Consider the following 20,951-nt stretch of genomic DNA (forward strand, 5'->3'; position numbering starts at 1 on the left):
GCAAGGTAAAGAGACCCGCCTCTTTCGCATCGGCCTTGGCAATGCTCTCAATGTATCTATTCCAGATCATGTTCCGTGTGAACATTAACTGAGGAACTGCAAGGACTTGTGCCCCCTCGACGTAAATACCCCCGACAACCCCGAAAAACAGCTAAATCCCACCTCTTCACGATAGAGATCCATAGATGTAAGAGAGCCTTCTACTCCAGTAGTTTCTTCCCCAGAACAGCTAGACTTTGGAATTCCCTTTCGGGTCCCTGTTTCCCCAACTGTACTCGCATGCAGAAGTTCAAGTGTAACATGACCGTCATCTTGCTGCCCAACTCCCTACGCAGTACCCATGATGCTTATGTCCCTGATAGTAGCCCCCTACAACTAAGTGGCAATGTGCCTTGTTTGGGATGAACATGTAATTAAAAATAAGCTGAGGAATTTGAAAGAAGTCCTTTCAGGTAATGTATCTTGAGTCATGGTTATAGGTGGTTGAGAAAGTGTCTTTTAATTCTTGAAGGAAACAAGCTTAGTCTTGGCAGCATTGAATGTGACCATCAATTTTTGAACCCATTTCACCAGGGACTGGAGTTTATCCTCTAGTATCTACCTGAAAAGCTGAAAAACACTGATCATATATACCTATAGCACAGACATCAAACTGCAGTGCCCGTCGATGTTATTTCCTCCGGTTGCAATGCACCGGGTGTACCGTTTCAGAATGTCTGAAATTCATTTTGTGTAAGCGTGTCAATACTATTTTTCAGAGCCTATTCAATCTCTTCATATTTCTTATAAGGACAGTCTCTAAGGGTTGATTGGGGAATAACAAAAAGTCACAAGAGTTAAAGTCTAGATTATAGGAAGAGTAGGGAAATATCTTTGTTAGATAGTCTGAGATCAATCTTTGGCAAATACTCCGCTTCCTCGCGAAAAAATTGTGGACGGTTCCTACACAGACATTCAACTGTGCACTTATTGTCTCTATAAAAACGGGTTGGTTCTCCTCCATTAAATTCATTATTTGACAAAGCAACTCGGGTGTTCGTATTTCCTTACTCCTCCCACACCTCTCATCATTCCTCCTAGACTTCCTGCCTTCCTTGAATCTGTTATGCCACTTACCCACTGATGCTCGATTCATTTGACTCTCCGAAAGCAGTCTGAAACATTCAGGAATATTGTTGCATACCATTATTCTAAAATGTCTTCACGCCGCGATTGCATTATTGGAAATTCGCTTGCTGCGACAATCAGGCTTCCGATTCCTTCTCTGGATGTTAATTAAAAACCTGAAATAATAAATATTTGTCAGCCATCCCCAAAGATGTGTAGCAATAACATGCTGAGTTTTCAAGAGTTATTGAGAAAATGTCTAGAAAACTTATTGCGGGCACATCGAATATCTGGAAATTTTATTGGAGGTTTGAAAACATCGATTGATTTCAAAATTGTGAGAAAATATACATCTCTACGACTGGTTTCAAACACACACAGACAAACACACCCACCCACACATACACCCATATATATATATATATATATATATATATATATATATATATATATATATATATATATATATATATACGACATAATCGCATTGGCATACCGGTGCTCGTCAGATCACCAAAGTTAAGCAACGTTGAGCTTGGTTTTTACCAGATAGGTGACCATTTGGGAATTCTAGGCGTTCTCCGCCTATCTTTGCTTTAGTTTCCAGTCGCCCTGTACATACACTTCACTTGCCACTAGTATTCAGGAGAGGTGAGGTTGGATATTGCGCAGCTGCTACCACAAAAAAAATCACGCGCATGTATCCATAATCTGTCAAAGACTGAAGAGGCCCGTTACTTAATTATATATATATATATATATATGTGTGTGTGTGTGTGTGTGTGTGTGTGTTTTATTACCGTTTTATATGCTTAGTTACATATGTTTCGGTTACCGAATCGTATTAACGATCTAGTAACTTCATTACGCATTACAGAAAGTGTCATTATGATTGGAAAAATGATATTAGAAATAGCATGAAAAAGGGGAAGGGTGTGAAAAGGAAGAAACGGGGGTCGGAGATAGACAACACTTAAGTTTAAAGATTTAATAAACATTAGACAGTTGTAGAGATTAGGAGGAGTTTAGAAAATTCAGCTAGGCACGGAAAGGAATAGAGCGAGGGGATACACACACATAATTATACACATACATATATATATATTTGTGTGTGTGTGTATGTGTGTATATATATAATATATATATATATATAAATATATATATATATATAGTTGTGTGTGTATGTGTGTATATATATAATATATATATATATATATATAAATATATATATATATATATATATAAAAATGATGGAAAATGTTTGCTTAGACATTTGACGAGATAATTTTATATGTGTGTGTGTGTGTATGTGTATGTATATATATATATATATATATATATATATATATATATATATATATATATATAAATGATGGAAAATGTTTGCTTAGACATTTGACGAGATAATTTACGGGCGTCGATTCCGTGGGTCGATCGGTAGAACTGCTCACTGCCAACGCAATGGTTCTAGGTTCAATACTCAGCTTGGGAGAGGTGCTACTCTAGCGCCACTGATGAGTTGTGATACAACGAAACATGACTGACTTTTGTTTACTGCAATATATATATATATATGTATAGAATCGAATAAAACTATATATAGATGTGTGTGTGTGCTTGTGAAGATATGCTTTTTTTTCAATTATATTTCACCTTTTTTCTATGCTAATCTTTAATTTATGAAGGTCAATGTAATTACAGCATATTTAATACACAAATGGCAAAAGTCTATAATCGACATTACATGATGATGACCATCTTACAATGTATTCCTTTAATTACGTTGACATTTACAATTCTTGCCTACAATAGTTACGTTACGCAAAATCCTTTCTTTAATTAGTATACCAATCAATGAATCTTTTTGCCATTACCTCATCAGAAGAAATAGCAAATATCAATTCACAACAAGAAAAGAAAATGCATTTGGCCATGATTACAAACACCGAAAATTGGAATTGAAGTTAAAATTACCTTTCATTTTATCTTTTATTTCGCCATTTGGAATTTTCAAGTTCATGCACTAAAATTTAAATATTCCTACTAAAAATTGTATTACATTTTATATTAGCTACGGAAATCTATTTTATTTAGTACTTTATTTATTATTTAAAATTAATCTAAATATATTTACTTAGATAATATTTATAATATTAATATATATATATATATATATATATGGCTTCCTCGGTCTTTGGTACACTATGGTTACCCACGAAGGGGTGCCTGCGCGGGAAAGTCTTATTGGCAGGAGGTGCGAAATCTCCAACCACACCTCTACTGAGTCGGCATTGTTTAATACCAGTTGCAAGTGGAGTGTACAAGACGACTAGAAACAAATGCCGAGATAAGCGGAGAGCACAATCAGATCCTAGAATTCTCAAATGGTCACCCCTCTTGTGCTAACCAGGCTCGCCGTTGCTTTAATTCGGTGATCTGACAAAAACCGGTGTGTCAACGTGATTATACCGTATATTCTAATATATATATATATATATATATATATATATATATATATATATATATATATATATATATATATATATATGTAGTAATTTATAAAATATATATGGCGATTAAGCTACACTGAATATTCTGCGTTTCATCCACTGTAGGATTCGTCAGGATTATGCGCGAATTCTGTGGTTGCTTCTTGTTTTTATATATGTTGAGGATTTCTAGTAAGCCAATTAGCTTTCTAGTATCCACCGCGCCCCTTCCTATCAGCCAATGGGCATGCATTTTATCGAAGAAAGGATCTGTTTTAGAACTAGGTTAGTGGTTTAAGGTAGACGTTTTCCTTCCTTTTATATATATACATATATATATATATGTATAGATAAATATACCTATGTGTACACACACACATGCACATATATATACACATATATATACATATATGTGTGATCGTTTATTTATATTCATGTTTATTTAATTTATGTATTTGTTTGTTTTCTATTGTTATTGTTAGTTTTAAAGCTATTTTGTATCCCTATCCTAGAGTAAGTTTTATTTTGTGAACACAGTTGTTTGCTATTTCTCGTCTACAGTTTAATAGATTTTGAGGTTCTTTAAAGTACAGGATAGCAAATTTATCATGGAGGCATAATTCACATGGGTCGTCTAAATGTCTGCACGTGGTAGCTTGTCTTATTATTTTCCATTCGACTACCGGCGAATGTCCGCTTTCTTTGAGTTCCCAGTATTTATTCGCTAGTGTTGTTTTTATACGGTGTATTTTTATATTTGAATGTACTTTTGTTGTCATAGTATCGGGTTTTGAAATCTAAGGAAGTCATGCCTATGTAATATTTCTTGTTATTCGGGTTTTCTTTCGCAAATATTGTTGCTTGATAAACTACGCTTTTTGTTAGACATTTATTTTGGACTGGACAAGATAAATGCAATTGTAGACACCGCACACTTTGCCCAGTCCAAAATAAATGCCTAAAAAAAAGCGTAGTTACAATTATGAATATTACCTAAATAAATTTTAGTGGCTTTACTTGAAAATTCTAAATATTTTAATTAAAAATTAAGTAATATACTAATTGCAAATTCGCTTCCATTAGTGATGCCCAAAATATATTTCTTTTCTTTTTGTCGATTGGTAGTTGCTGTATCTTTTGATAAGTTAAGGGCAAATTAAATTCATTGATATATAGAATAGTTACGTTAATGAATTAGCGCTATGAAACTGTTGCTGCCAATAATTGATAGTGTCAACGTAATAAAAGGGACAAATTCGAATAATGTCAAAATCATAAACTTTGGAATATAGACTTTCGTCTATATATATATACTGTTTTTTAATTACATTTTCACCCCCAAACAAGGCACATTTCCACTTTAGTGTAGGGGCTACTATCAAGGGAAAAAACTACTGGGCTACTATGTAGGGATTTGGGCAGCCAGATGTCGGTTCACGTTACACTTTAACTTCTGCACGGCAGTACAGTTGGGGAAGCAGGGACCTGGAATGAAATTCCAACGTCTAGCTGTTCTGGGGAAGAAACTACTGGAGTAGAAAGATCTTTTACATCTAGGTATCTCTACTGTGTGGAGGTGGGATTTAACTGCCTGTCGGGTTAGTCGAGGGTGTTTACGTCGTTGGAGCACAAGTGATTGCGGTTCGTCAGAGCATTCACCATTAAAATACTTGTAGAACAAGCAGAGGGATACAAAGTTTCGTCGATGGGACAGAGGCTGAAGCTTAGATGCCAGTTCAGGGCCTATCAGATTGGCGACTCTCTTTTGAACCTTATCTAGGAGCTAGAGACTAGTAGCAGATGCACCAGCCGAAATATGACAGCAATACTCCATACATAGCGAATGGAATAATAAATAGTAACAAGAATAGATAGAGGCTCCATTACGCATATGCATATTTGCCGTATAAGTGTAGGTCATGTTTAATCAGAAATTGTCATTGGAATTTTATATTGATGCATCAAACAATAAATGGAGGGAAAAACTTTGGTGCAGGTTTCCAACTTACATTACATTACAAATAAGAAATATGAAATGGCATTTGAAATAAAATTGATGTGCGGTGCATTTCTATAAGATATCAATATATACTTTATGTAATTCTGTTATGCCAATATATTTGATCAGATTTTCCCAGACACATAGAATATAACATAAATCAGTTTTACGTTGAGACGCGTATATGTAAATTTTCTTTGGGAACAGCGATGAACTATAGCGCTCTCAAAAGCAGACAATCAAAAAAAAGGACAATGCTTTAAATGTAATATACAAAATGATATAAATTCTCAATGTGACGTAGGATTCTGTCCAGCTATATCCGATACCTTATTTGCATACAAGGCTGAGAGTTTTTACATTTTTATTAATAAACTTAAGAGTTTAATAGATATATCCGAATGCAGATACGCCCAAACAACTTTAAAATGTGGTTTGAACACCTTTTATGCGTTATAAAGAAATGATATAGACGAAAGCGCAGGCTCAGAACAATAACTGGAGAATTTGGTCAGGAAACTAGAAAGATTCCCCACAGCATACGGCATGAACATCAGTGCAGATAAAACAAAATTGATGGAAAATAGTTACAATGGAATCTAAACTGACACCAGTGCACACAGAGAAAACTTTGAAACCGTGAAGAATTTCAAAAACCTTTGAGTTATTGTTTCAGATGAGCGGTTCAAACCTGAGGTTATTAGTCAGAATTGCAATGACAGCTGAAACACTGGCTAAGTTTCACATCATTTAGAATGGCTAGGCACTCAAGCTCAGCTCAAATATACAACTTATGCGCCTCCTTGTCCACTCAGTTTTCCTGTATGCTTGTGAAACATGAACCCTTAGAGCAGAATTAGAGAAGTGGATACCGGTCTTAGAAAAGAGGTTGTTAAGTTTGCAGGTTGAAACAAGTAACGTAGAAAGCAATACAAATGACGACTCAACAAAGGTACATCAAATAAGAGGTGTATTAGAAAAAGGTATATTTACAGGATATTTACATAATGGTGTCAAATAAGAGAGTCTTTGCTGGAGAAACATATCTGCTCTCGGCAGCCTTTGGTGGCTTCTGGTGAACATACACTCAGACTAACTGAGTCTTCCTATTTATGTGTAATTACTATCCACATATGCAAATGAATGTGCGCCACCACAACAGAGATATTTCAGAAGACTGCTTGGGATCTCTTACAAAGACCACATAACCAATGAGTAAGTCAATAACAAATTAAGGCAAGATAATACTACCAGAGTCCGGAGGCGCAAACTAAAATGCTTCGGGAATAACAAGACGTCAGATATGTGCAAGGACAGTGCTGCAGGAAACAGACAGAGGAAAATAAATGAGGAAGACAGAAGAAACGAACATACATCATCACAGAATGGAGAGGATTGAAGTTGAACGAGGAGACCCTATAGTTCCTATAGTTAACTTGTTTAACTAGTGTGTTTATTGATTTGATACTTCTGTTTTAAATAGGATTTAGATAACGATTAATTTAAAGTAGAGTGTGAAGAAGCGTTTCGTAATTGTATTTCTATTAACATGTTTACACATGATAAACTGAAATGGATACAGATATTACGCAAATATTACGCAAGCATAAATTATGTAGAATATCTGCATGAATATAATTACATGCAATTAATAACTAAGATGACCATCCCATAAGAAAACCGAATAACTAATGAGTAATTAATTAAAGTAAATGTTGTAAACATGCGCAAATTAGCTGGGTATTTTGCAGATAAATTACATTCAACGACCCATATATAACAAAGTGTAATTTTTTCGTTTTAAATAAATAGAAAAAAAATGGGGTTTTATATAAATATCAATACAAAAAACAAATATATATATATATATATATATATATATATATATATACATATTTTTGCAAAGAATAGTGTATATACCGCAATTGGAAACTGGTTTGTTGTTTAAATGTTTCATAGTTTTTAATATATGTCTTATGGTTAGTGATGTGGTTTGTACGATAGGAATTTCTAGTTTGTTTAGTGTGTTACAGACTATTGTATTATTGGTGTTTGTAGGTAAAAGAAGATGTCTGTCTATGAGAGAAAGGTCTGGTGTATATGATTTTTTATTATTATTTATTCTGGAAAATATTTGTGTATTTCGGAATAAATAATAATAATAAATCATATACACCAGACCTTTCTCTCATAAGCTTAGTTTCCCTACTTACACAGACCCAGGTGGTAGCATAACACATTGTTTCTCTATATCACATTATCCATCACAGACAGTTATTTAGATCAACCGGACGTACTAGCTTCACTTTTAGGCATATTTCGGGCCACAATTCCCGATGATTGGATGACAATTGTCCATAGCCCAGCTGTGATGATGGTAGAAATTACCATAAACTCTTGTCCCGAAAGTGAAAAGCATTACTCAAATCGACAAGATACTATAAGCAGGTTGATTAGGAAGGCATCAAGGATAACATCATAGACACTCAAATAAGACTGAATGGCTCAAAGCAGTTATTGATGCAAACGTTGCCACACGGAAGTACTTTATTGAATCACACTTTCCACAGTGATTCACCTTTCATTTTGCAACTGATATGGCAGAAGGCAGTACACAGAATTATCCGACATACGTTCAATATAAAATAGGCAAAAGTAAGTAGAAGTAAGAGATAATTGGAAGAAAGAAATAGCCGTAGCAAAGATAAGGCATTTCACAGTCATAAAAAACGCATGAAGTCGCAGAAACTAGGAGCTCGTGATTTCTGGAAAATTTATTTCGTGTAGTAAGTAATGGACAATCAACAATTCTCCCACTATCCAAGAACCTTAATATTGATTGTACAGCGAATAGAAAGGCAAATCTGTTTGCCCGACGTTTTACCCACACTTTGGACTTAGCAAGTTACAAAATGTCCCTTTGCGGAGAGTAGCTACATTGGATAACCTTGTGATGGCATAATCAATCTAGACACCTTCTAGGCATGTGGGCTCGACCTTATCCATGCTGAGGTTGCCCCGGTTCTCTTCAAGCTCTAAAATAAATGCCTTTAAGGATCCTGATTTCCTGATCGACGAAAAATTGCTTCCATTGTATCAGTTAACAAGAATGCTGTTTAAATAAGTGGCTAATTTAATTATCGCATTATTTTCCTTTTCCATCTCTCCGCTAACCCCCACCCTCTCTGCCAAAATCTTTCAGTCTTTAATCAACTAAGCATTATTCCATCACCTCAGACACAATCAACTTTTATACGACCGACAGTATTGGATTATGATAAGCCTGTTATTCTCAAGATTTCGTAACTGGAATCGTCGAACGTATATACCAAGAACTGGAGAAAGCAGAAGATGCCTACTCAGTATCTCTTGACATATATAAGGTATTTGTCAGAAAATCAAAACATTTGGTTTTACTGGAGGTATAGTTAACATAATCAAATAATTCTCAGATAAGAGAAAAATTAGGGTTGTCCTCGTAAAAAGAGCATGATATTAATGTGGAAGTACCACATGGGTGGGTCATTGGAGCTTTATTAATTCTGATATTCCTAAATGACCTATCTGATAAAATTTTTTCATATATGATGATTTTTACTGATGGCACCACGCTTTATAACAAACACGAGGTTAAAACTAATGAACACATATCTAAGAAATTGCAAAACACTCGATGAAGATCTGCAGTAGGTAGCGGAATGGCACCGTGACTGATTGGTAACGTTGAATGCTACCAAGACTAAGATTTTTGGCGATTAATAAACTCCCAACCGGATGTTTAGTCGTCGGTTGCCAACAATAATGTGTGTAAACTATGACCTTCACCTTCACTGGGGTGCACGACTTATATGACCTCCACCGAGGTGCGCGACTTGACACACAAAAAAACAGCCTCTTAATCACCTGCTAACGCACGCGTCACTGTAACGTCCAATGACAACAACAACCATAGACTTTTATACCTGCCTTTTATACCACTATCTCAATCCCTCCTCTTGCGCATGCGCCTATAGATTCCTGACAACCTCGAGACTTCCGCTTATAAAACCCCAAGTTTTGTTGTTGCGCATGCCTATACAAGGCACAAACACGTGGGCGTTTTTTTTTTTTTTTTGGTAAGTACTACATAAACGCATCAGTATACTTAGGTTCGCCGCACCCATCCGGTCAAAAAGAGAGAGAGAAAAAGACCCAATTAATTAGCCAATGGGAGCGGAGCCCGAGAAAAATAAAAAAAATGTGAGAGCCTTTTTTAAAATAGATAAAAGTCCAGCATTTTTGTAATCGAGAAAGAAGGGAATCAATCACTAATGGGGTATCATGCAATCATTTGATGTTGAAGCTTGAAAACTCTCCACCGCTAAAAAAAACTAACAAAAAGAAATAAGAACACCTTACGAAGATTCTTTTTCGTATATTATTTAATTAGAATTCATTGAGATAAGTATTATGTATTAATTTTTATTTATTGCAGACAATTATACTCATCTTTTATTAGGTGTTTCACGACGCTTCGGCCAACTATTCCTCTGGCTTTCGTCCGGTGGTAACCGTGACGGATAGGAACTCTGAATCTATTGACTGCATTCACTACAATTACTGCCTTCCATAGTTGTTGTCGTCTCACCACGTTTTTGGCCAAATAAGTCTCTGGTCGGCTTTGGGTAGGATTGAAACCGCTATTTTCAGACAATCGTCATCTGGAACCGTAGAGATCCGTGACGCAGTTGATAGAGACGTTGAATCACTACGACGAGGATAATTGTCCGTAATAAGTAAAAATTAATTCTTTTCCCTTTGTTTTCTTTATTCCAACGCCTAAGCCTATATTATTTAAAAAGCTACGGACATATTAAAAGGGAACCTTTGCGAACACGCACATCCGATCTACAGGGTGGTCAAAAAGTCAGGTAACATGTTAAAGGTAGAAAAAACAATATGCTCCATTATAATCTTATATAGGGATCTTACCCCTCCTGATTTCTGGCTTTGGGGCTATGTAAAGGATAGCGTTTATGGCAAGAAGCCTGATAGAATAGCGTCTTTAAAGTTATTTATTGAAGAGGAGATTGCGATGTTACCTGACTTTTTGACCACCCTGTAGTCTTTTGTTTATGGTGACAGTTATTCAATCCTTTAAAAAAACTTTTATTTACCTAAAACTAAAACAACAACAAAAAACACATTTTGACGTGTTACTCTTCAAAGAATTCGACGGACGAAAATTTAATTTGATTTTATTATGAAGCCGTGTGTTGTTCCTCTAAAAAGAAAACGCTGTCATTAAAAATGTTCTTTCCCCAAACGTTCTTTTAAAGCAAATACATATATAAAAGAACAAGGAAGAAGAAAGAAAGACCAAAGGAAAGTACGAAACACTGGAGTAAAATTCGCTTTTTGAGTAAAAGTCGACAACCACCTTTTCTCAGGGCGACAACCATAAAACCACAAAGTAAGAAAAAGGAAACAAAATAAATCTTTACTCACCGAAGGACAACAAAAAGTGCAAATAGCAAAAATAATCTTTCATTAAAAAGACCAACAGCACCAACAGCAACAACAACAACAACAATAATAATAATAATAATAATAATAATAATAATAATGATAATAATAATAATAATGACAATAATAATAATAATAATAATAATAATGATAATAATAATAATAATGATAATAATAATAATAATAATAATTATAATAATAATAATGATAATAATAATAATAATGATAATAATAATAATAATTATTATTATAATAATAATAATAATAATGATAATAATAATAATAATAATAATAATAATGATAATAATAATAATAATAATAATAATGATATTAATAATAATAATAATTATAATAATAATAATGATAATAATAATAATAATAATAATAATTATAATAATAATAATAATGATAATGATAATAATAATAATAATGATAATAATAATTATAATAATAATAATAATAATAATGATAATAATAATAATAATAATAATAATAATAATAATAATAATAATAATAATAATAATAGAAGAAGAAGAAGAAGAAGGCAATCCAAGAATATCCAACACTGTCAGTCACAATAACAAAAGAAAATCCTGCTTCAAAGATAAGGGCCGATGAACCTTTTCTACTAAAGAATTTGCACTGCACAACTAAAAGAAAAAAAGAATTGATAAAAAACAAACAAAAAAGACAAAGGAAAAAATCTTGTTAAAAAAAAACCATACAAAAAATTTTCTACGCATGTCTCTTCAAATAATTTACCTAACAATAAGCCGAGCATAAACTACGAAAGCACTTTCTTTTAAAAATAATAGATAATAAAAGAAAAAACAAAAAAGAAACATAAATAGTAAAACAACAACAAATAGCATGCAATCATCTGATATTTTTCAAAGTAAACCAGCAAATAAGAGACGAACCTCTCGCATACAGATGAAAGCAATATGAGCTAAAATTGCCAATGGCCGCAAATATCGTGTGTTATAGCGTAATCTCGGTTTATTCGTTTTAAAATTAAATGCTAAAAAAAACATACGAAATTTACAATTTCATGTGCAAAAAAATCCCCAAAAATACAAACTTGGCCAACTCGAAAAGTATATCAATATATCTCTACATTCCAATCATTTTATCCTAAGCAACCTCAAAAACAAAGATGGCAGGTGCTCGTCTGAACACCAATCTCTGGTCCCCCCTCGGCAATCTTTCACGAAAAACACCCGTCTAGCTGAATCCACTGTGAAAAATTTCCCCCGCTCTATATCTGTGCCTAAATCAAAACGTGGATTCCATGAACAAAGCTTCTTTCTTAGAACTGCACGCCTGTGGAACTCTGTTCCGTCTGCCTGCTTTCCACCGGACTACAACTTGGATGTCTTCAAGTCCAATGTTAACAAATTCCTAATGAACCGCCCCCTTAAGTAAACACTTCATCAAATCTCCGCACTAACGTAATGTACTTGCAATAACCCTTATCCCTGAGTGGCTTCCGGGCCTTGATAAGTGGTGATCACTGTGTAAAAAAACAAAAGATCTGGTATACTTACCCTCTGACAAGAAAAAATATTCTGCATCGTCTCCCAGGATTCATAAAACACCCTCGCCCTCGAACACCCTAGCAACCTCACCCTATATACACCAGAGGACATTTAAGCCGACCAAAAACAGGATTCTACCAACAGCGCATCAGTGGAAACCTCCCAAAACGATAAATAGTTAACTTCATCACCAAGAACAGTAAACTCCCCACATTCTCCCACCTCATCAGAATACATAACCCTAACGCTTACCCTAACCCTAACCCAAACACAAATCAGATAATAGTTGCCAGCATTAATGAAACTCAATAGAAATCTCGTTGCTTCCCACACGTCTAGTTAAACCCCTTTTATCCACATTCCTAGCACACGTTCGCAACCAGTTTGTTTGTGGACGTCTGTGATTTTCTTTCCTCATAGGTCCCTAAAAAATGAGCTTATCTTTTGCAAACGATTTGCAACTAAATGGATGTCACTGGTTAGAGCACAATCAAAACATGACACTTGACTTTTGTATTTTAGATGTCATGCGAAACCATTATTTACAGTATTATTTATATTCTACAGCATTATTTTTTTATTGTAATCCTTATGGATGAGTAATTCGTACATTTGTTTATTTGGTGCTAATGCACTTACTGATCCGCGCTATTTTTTAAATAGTATTTCCAAGTTTAATTAAACTTTTATTATTGTTTTTATTCAGTTGTAAAATTAAAGTACAGAATAGCTACAAAACACCTTCCCCTCCCCTTGTTAAGAATGGCTTTTTTTTAAAATAATAACGTTATTATTTCAGCACGGATCAATAAGTGCATGAGTAGTATTTATTTATATGTGGAATGCTATCCTCATTTTTATAGTTATTGTTTCACGATGTTTTACAAACTATTAATTTGGTTTTCTTCAGCTGGTTACGATATGAGCATGCTAAGTCTCTTAACTGTATCCTCAGTAATTACTGCCTTCAATAGTTGTTATCGTCTCACCTTCTTTTGGCCAGCTAATCCTGTGATTTGATATGTGTAAGATTGAAACCGCTAATAGTATTAAGAATTAAAAATAAAATCAATTAAACATAAAAAAAAAACATTATTAGTTGTCGTTTCACGACGGTTCGGCCATCAATTCCTCTGGCGTTTGTCAGCTGATAACCGCGACGGATAGAAACCTCGAATCTCCTAGGTACGTCCAAGGATGGAATACTATTGCCACATCTGGGCAGGAGCTGCTAGAAAGGACTTGGCCTGCCTTCATAGAGTTCAAGATAGACTTCGTAGCCTCGTATGAGATGCCCTTTTCTCTTCCTTGCAACCTCTATCTCACAGAAGAGATGTTGCGAGTTTGTCTCTGATGTATCGTTATTTTCATGGAAAGTGTTCGACTGAGCTTCAATCTATGGTCCCCCCTCGCCAAACTTTCACAAGAAACATTCGTCTAGCTGTAAACACTATCAATAATTCCCCCCACTCTTTATCTGTGCCTAAACCTAAACGTAGATTCCAGGAACAGAGCTTCTTTCTTCGAACTGCATGCCTGTGGAATTGTCTTCCGTTTTCCTGCTTTCCGGCTGACTACAATATGGTTGTCTTTAAGTCTAACGTAAATAAGTTCTTGATGAGCCGTTCGATATAAGTTATCAAATTTACCAAGTTTTCATTACTAATGATTACTATATTGTCCAATTTCTACTGTACACTCTTTAACCCTTATCCTTGAGTGGCCTCTTGGCCTTGATAATGTGGTGATGCTATGTTAAAAAAAATGCATTCTCAGCAATCACTGCAATCCATAGTTGTTGTCATCTCACCACGTTTTTGGCCAAGTAAGGCTCTGGCCGGCTTTGGGTAGGATTGGAACCGCTTCAGACAATCATCATCTGGAACCGCAGAGATTCAGCGTCTCTAGAAACTGCGCCACGGATGGCAGTGATTGCTGAGAAAGCAGTTAGGAAATTCGTAGTGTCTATCCACCTGACGAAAGCCAGAGGAATAGTTGACTGGAACGTCGTGAGACAACTAATAAAGAAGAAAATAATAGTCAGCAATGAATAAATTAATATAAATAATATTAATCTCGATAATGAATTCCAATTAAAATAATATATCAAAAAACCAGTTCTTGAATAATAATGCAATATTTAAAGTCATAAATTTATTACTAGAATACTTTGATTTTTTTAAAATCTTTTCCAGTTTTAACAACTAATCGTTTTAATTGCCTACATTAATTAACCATATTAATTTCATACTTTTTTTTACTCAATCATGTTACTTTTCATGCTCGCATTTTTCTTTATAACCTCTTATTTTAACAGGATTTGTTTTGAATTGTTATTTTTCTTTTTGCTGAGGATGTTAGCGTTCCTATCCCGCCGCGGTTAACCACCTGACGAAGACCAGAGAAATAGATGGACGAAACGCTGTGAACAACAGCTGGAAGATAAGGATACTATTCGGCAATGAATGTATCAGGCAGAATTCCAACTAAAATTTATAATTGAAGATCAGATAAACGTTGATTTATAAGACAAAAAAAATCTAACATTAATCGCCCTTCGGGTCTCGAGGGGGGCAGTAGATAGAGGCATTGAATCTCTACGGTTTCAGTTAAGCATTGTCTGAAGATAGCGGTTTCAATCCTATTCAAATCCAGCTAGAGGCTTACTTGGCCAAAATGTTGTGAGACGACAACAACGACGGAAGGCAGTAATTGCAGTAAATGCAGTCAGGAGATTCAGAGTTCCTATCCGTCGTGGTTACCACCTGACAAAGGCCAAAGGAATAGTTGCCCGAAACGTCGTGAAACAACTAATAAACGATTAGTATTATTGTCTGCAATAAATAAAATTAATAAATAATACTCATCTCAATGAATTTCAATTAAATAATATAAAAATAATTTTTTGTAAATAATTATTTTTCAATAATAACATTCTAAATAATAGAGACATTTCATTATAAATTTTGTTTTATTGAAATATTTTTTTTCAAAACATAGCACTAAACTGTAAAAATAGTTTGAAATTTTGTCACAAGATGAGTAGACAGTTAATCTTTAAAGTAGTTATAAATTAGTAAAACAAACACACACACATATTACACAACGGTAGTTTTTAAATAATACAGTAATTAAAAAAAAATGTAATATTTAGCTGTTTTTCCAACAAGTTTATTACTTTTATGTTTTGAATGAATCCGGATCCATTCCATTTTCCTGATATTATTTTCGTCTATTTTGGAGATGAGGTTTGATACTTATTTTTGTATCATTTTGGATTGTTTGGACTATTGTTCTAATCTTAGTTGTTTTTTTTTTCTGATACGAAGGAAAGCATTGTGAAAAAAACAACAACCAAATTATATAAACACCAATATTACATTTGTTTAAAGATTTAACTCAAATCCTTTGTAATAACGCAATACATCGTTATGAGATCTTGTGTTATAAAATACGTGTGTTACCTAATTGTGTGTGTTTTTTAACTGTGTATTTAACTGCTTATTTACTGTCCTGCTCCTACAATATTTCAACGACCCGTAACTTTTCTAGTGGCATTTGTGCGTGAGTCTCAGAACATATAATACATATAATATGACGACATGCCTCTTTCGGCTTCTGGGGGATTCCTCAATTGTACTTGGGGGACCTGGAACCTGTTTAAAGGAAACGCTTAAAAACGAATGTTTATTTTACACACACACACGCACACACACAACATCGTACATAGACACACACGCACACAGACACACACACACTTTACATATATATATATATGTATATATATATATATATATATATATATATATATCCTAATGTTTTTAGGGATACAAAATTTAAATATTGCAATTAGGAAGGGAAGCCTTTTATTATTCATGTTTAAAAGTAAATTTGTATATATATATATATATATATAAATATTAAGATATTAAGATTAGATAGATGAATCCGACAACATGTACCCAGTAAAATCAGGAATGGAACCTACTGGGCAACGGACGTTGTTACTAACACATACAGGACCTCAATTACTGATCATTTACTTAAAAACCCGTCTTATGCAGCAAACTTTAGCACGGACTCTTTTTCTATTCTTAGTCGTGCTCATTCACTATACCACCTTAAGATCTTAGAGACTATTCACGTTATACTTAGAAAACCTTCCCTTTGCAAGCAATGTGAATGCCTCCTAGGTTTGAAAGTAATTTATTTCTAGGGTATTCGACCATAACGCTGTTTTATTTTTAATCGTTTCCCCCACTCTTTTGTTCTTCCCGTAAATTGAATAAAACGCAATTTTAATCGCTTTTTCATTCTTTGTTTTAAAAATTCCCTCGATACAGCTTTGAGAAGTGAGGGTCGAAACCGGTCAGCTGGCTCTACATTTCTCTTTCTTTCCTCTCCTGTTCCCCCTTCCCCCGTTTTTGGAGAGAAGATTAAAGGAAGATATATATATATATATATATGTATATATATATGTGTGTGTGTGTGTGTGTGTATTTATATTTATACAAATTAACTTTTAATCATGAATCATAAAAGTATTCCCTTCCTAATGGCAATATAATGATTGCAACGTCTTGTCAGACGAGTGTCACTTCATCAGGCACTGAAACTCCATGAGCCGAAAATGATTTTAGTCCTGCTGGCAAAATACACACGCTCCAACAGACATGACACTAAAGATGACCACTAGTATACATATATTTATATATATATATATATATATATACATATATACATGCACGCATACATGCATATATACACATACATACACATACACACATATATATACACATATGCAAACATACACGAACATAACACACACATATACATACATAAACATACACAAGACGGTCAATGGCATATATACATATATATAAATGCAAATATACATATATACTTATACACACATACATTTCTGTAAACATACACACATATATACATATATGCATACACGATGCATAATGCACATACAATCATATACATGCACACGCATACATGCACATGTAAATACATATAAATACACACACACATATACAAATACATACACACATATACATACATATACACATATGTACACATATGCACATATATACACTTACCCACATATACATACACATACATGAATATGCACTCATACACAAACATGCGCACACATACACATATACACGCATACATATACATACATACAACATGCATATATGCACATATACACATGCATATCTGCACATACAGATATGCATATATACACATACATACCAACAATATATATACGTACATACATACACACATACATATATACATACATAGACACATATGCATACATATACACATAGATATACACACATATACATACGCCTGTACATGAACATACATACACATATGCATACATATATACATATAATGATGGTAGATCAATTATTACATGCTTCCAGCATTTCACGTCTACACTTGTCATAACTTTTCCATGGCTGAGGGAGTATCTATACACGGATGATATTACAGAGTTTTAGCTTTGTACGGCAGCTAAATCTCTCTCTCTCTCGGTTCAAAATGTTGACACCCAGCAACAAGCAAGAGCAAGATAACCAGCAACATGTCAAACAGCAGATCAGCTTAATGCGGGTTGTGGTCTCCCGCTTTATGTTTTTTTAATCTAAGATTTGCTTTTCCTAGAGGGGTGGCCTTCACCACGGTTTACGGGAGCCCTCTCAACCCCACATACACATGACAATAAACACATGCGTACGTACAGATGTACGCCAACATACGCATGCATGTGCACACACATGCAACCATAATCACGTAGAGGCACACAAATACACACATACACATATATGCCTATACATACGTACACACACACATACATGTAAAATACACGTTTTTTTTCACATGGGGGTCACCACTTATCAAGGCCCGAAGGGATAAGGGTTATTGCGTGTACAGTAATCAATGAGATAGTATTGTAGTAATCATTAGTATTGGGGGTTTTTATAGAGTGACTTACTTAAGGGTGCGGTTTGTCAGGAGTTTGTTTATGTTGGACTTGAAGACGTCCAAGTTGTAGTCAGGTGGGAAACAGGCAAGCGGCAGAGAACATTCCAAAAGTGATACATTGTAAGTGATCAGCGGCTAGACCGTTTTTGTCCCTTTTCCTTCCTGATCTGTTTCCTCCTACCTAGTATATTTCACTATATATATATATATATATATATATATATATATATATATATATATATATGTTCACTCCAGGAATGTCTTCAACACCTCATCAGTATGCCCTATATTTAAGAATTCAGGTGATAGGTCATTTCTCTCTCTCTATCACTCTTTCTCTCTGTCTGTCTGTCTGTCTGTCTCTCTCTCTCTCTCTCTCAGTACAGACCAATAGGTCTCCTTTGAGTCCTGAGTAAGTATGTAATCCATATTACATAAAGAAGTAGTCAACCACCTCAGCAGAAATAACCTTCTTAGTGACATGCAATATGGTTTCCGTACTGCTAGATCTACAGCAGATGTGCTCACGGTTATATCTCAGAGGATTACTGAATCTTTTCACAAAGGCTTCCTTTCTAGTGCAATTCCTCTTGACAGATCAAAGGGCTTTGATAAGGTAAGGCATAAGTGCCTACTTCACAAGATTTCCAGCTACGGTATAACTGGAAATATTTCCCCAATTATAAAATCATTTCTCTCTGATACGTTGATAAGAGTAGTGGTTTATAGGCGGAAATAAGAAGGCCACAGTATTAATGCTGGAGTCCCTCAGGGGTTCATCTTGAGCTCAACTCTCTTCCTGATCTACATCAATGATCTTCCTAAACACATACTTAAATCATTCGTTGGCATCTATGCTGATGACACGGCAATCTATGGTAACACATCAAAGGCCGTAAATGACAAAATTCTCTCGGATTCTCTCTCCTCTGATATTGAGCGGGTGGTAAAATGGTAGATGAGGTGGCTGGATTCTTATAATACATCTAAAACCAAGCTCCTCTCTTTACATCATCAACGTTCTTATCCCCATATTGCATAAATTGAAATGGATGGCTCTCGTTCTGAGTAGGATCCATCTTTTGACGAGCTTCTGGGATTAACTTTTACGCATGGTCTGAAATGGAACACGTACATCAAGTCTATTGCCAAGGTCGCTGGAAAAATCGTGGGATCTTTCTATCGATCCAGTAGATATCTCACTGCTGATGCAATTCTTTATCTATATAAACGTCAAGTACGTCCAAGTATGGAGTACTGTTTCCACATTCGGGGTGGAGCTGTTAAAACAGCCTATCCTGCCTGGGCAGAGCACAAACTAGGCTTCGCCGCTTAGTAAGGGATGCCGTTTTCTCTTCCCTGCAACCTCTCTCCCACAGAAAAGACGTAGCAAGCCTGCCCTTATTTCAATGGCAAGTGCTCGTCTGAGCTCCAATCTTGGTTTCCTCTCGCCAATATTTAACAAAAATCATCCGTGTAGCTGAAATCACTGTTAATATTTCCCCCCACTCTTTATCTGTGCCTAAATCAAAACGTAGACTCCATGAACAAAGCTTCGTTCTTAGAACTCCACGCCTGTAGAACACTCTTCCGTTTGCCTATTTCCCACCTGAATACAACTTGGATGTCTTTAAGTCCAATATGAGCACATTTCTGATGAACTGACCCCTTCAGTAAGACACTTTATCAAATCTCCATTAGTAACGATTACTTCGATATTATCCCATTGGTTACTGCACACACAATAACCCTTATCTCCGAATGGCTTCCAGGCCTTGATAAGTTGTGACTACCTTGTAAAAAAAAGAAAAGTACTGGATTGTGGTTTCCTCATTCACCTCCCTTATGGGGATACCCTCTTAACGCATTTTTGCTTGTTCCGCGCCTAAAATTCAAGTCAACAACATAACTCACCTTATTCAAACTGGGTTCCCCACGTTAAAAGTCATAAAATAAACTTATAAAATAGTTCTCCTGGTCACATGAAAATGTAGACCTGGTACCAACAATAATTCCCAGAAAAATAAGAAAACGTAAAAATGAAACTTTATGGTAGGGGACAAAGCTCGTTCGGTTTCGCTAATACAGTTAATAAAAGCAGTAAACTTACAACTTTGTCTTCTGTAATTATAACACAACTTGCTGGCTCTGTGTGTCAAATCCAACTCAACCAACTTAACATTGCTTATTTAAAACAGAACCCCTGACATGTCACGTCCTGTCTTCATTCGGATACTTCCGGTACAAACTTACCGGTCAACCAAGTTTGATACATATCACAATATGACCCATTATCCCTTTCCGCACCTACAT

Source organism: Euprymna scolopes, chromosome 8 (assembly GCF_053919585.1).
Source record: "Euprymna scolopes isolate OS-2025 chromosome 8, ASM5391958v1, whole genome shotgun sequence".
Taxonomy (NCBI): Eukaryota; Metazoa; Mollusca; class Cephalopoda; order Sepiida; family Sepiolidae; genus Euprymna; species Euprymna scolopes.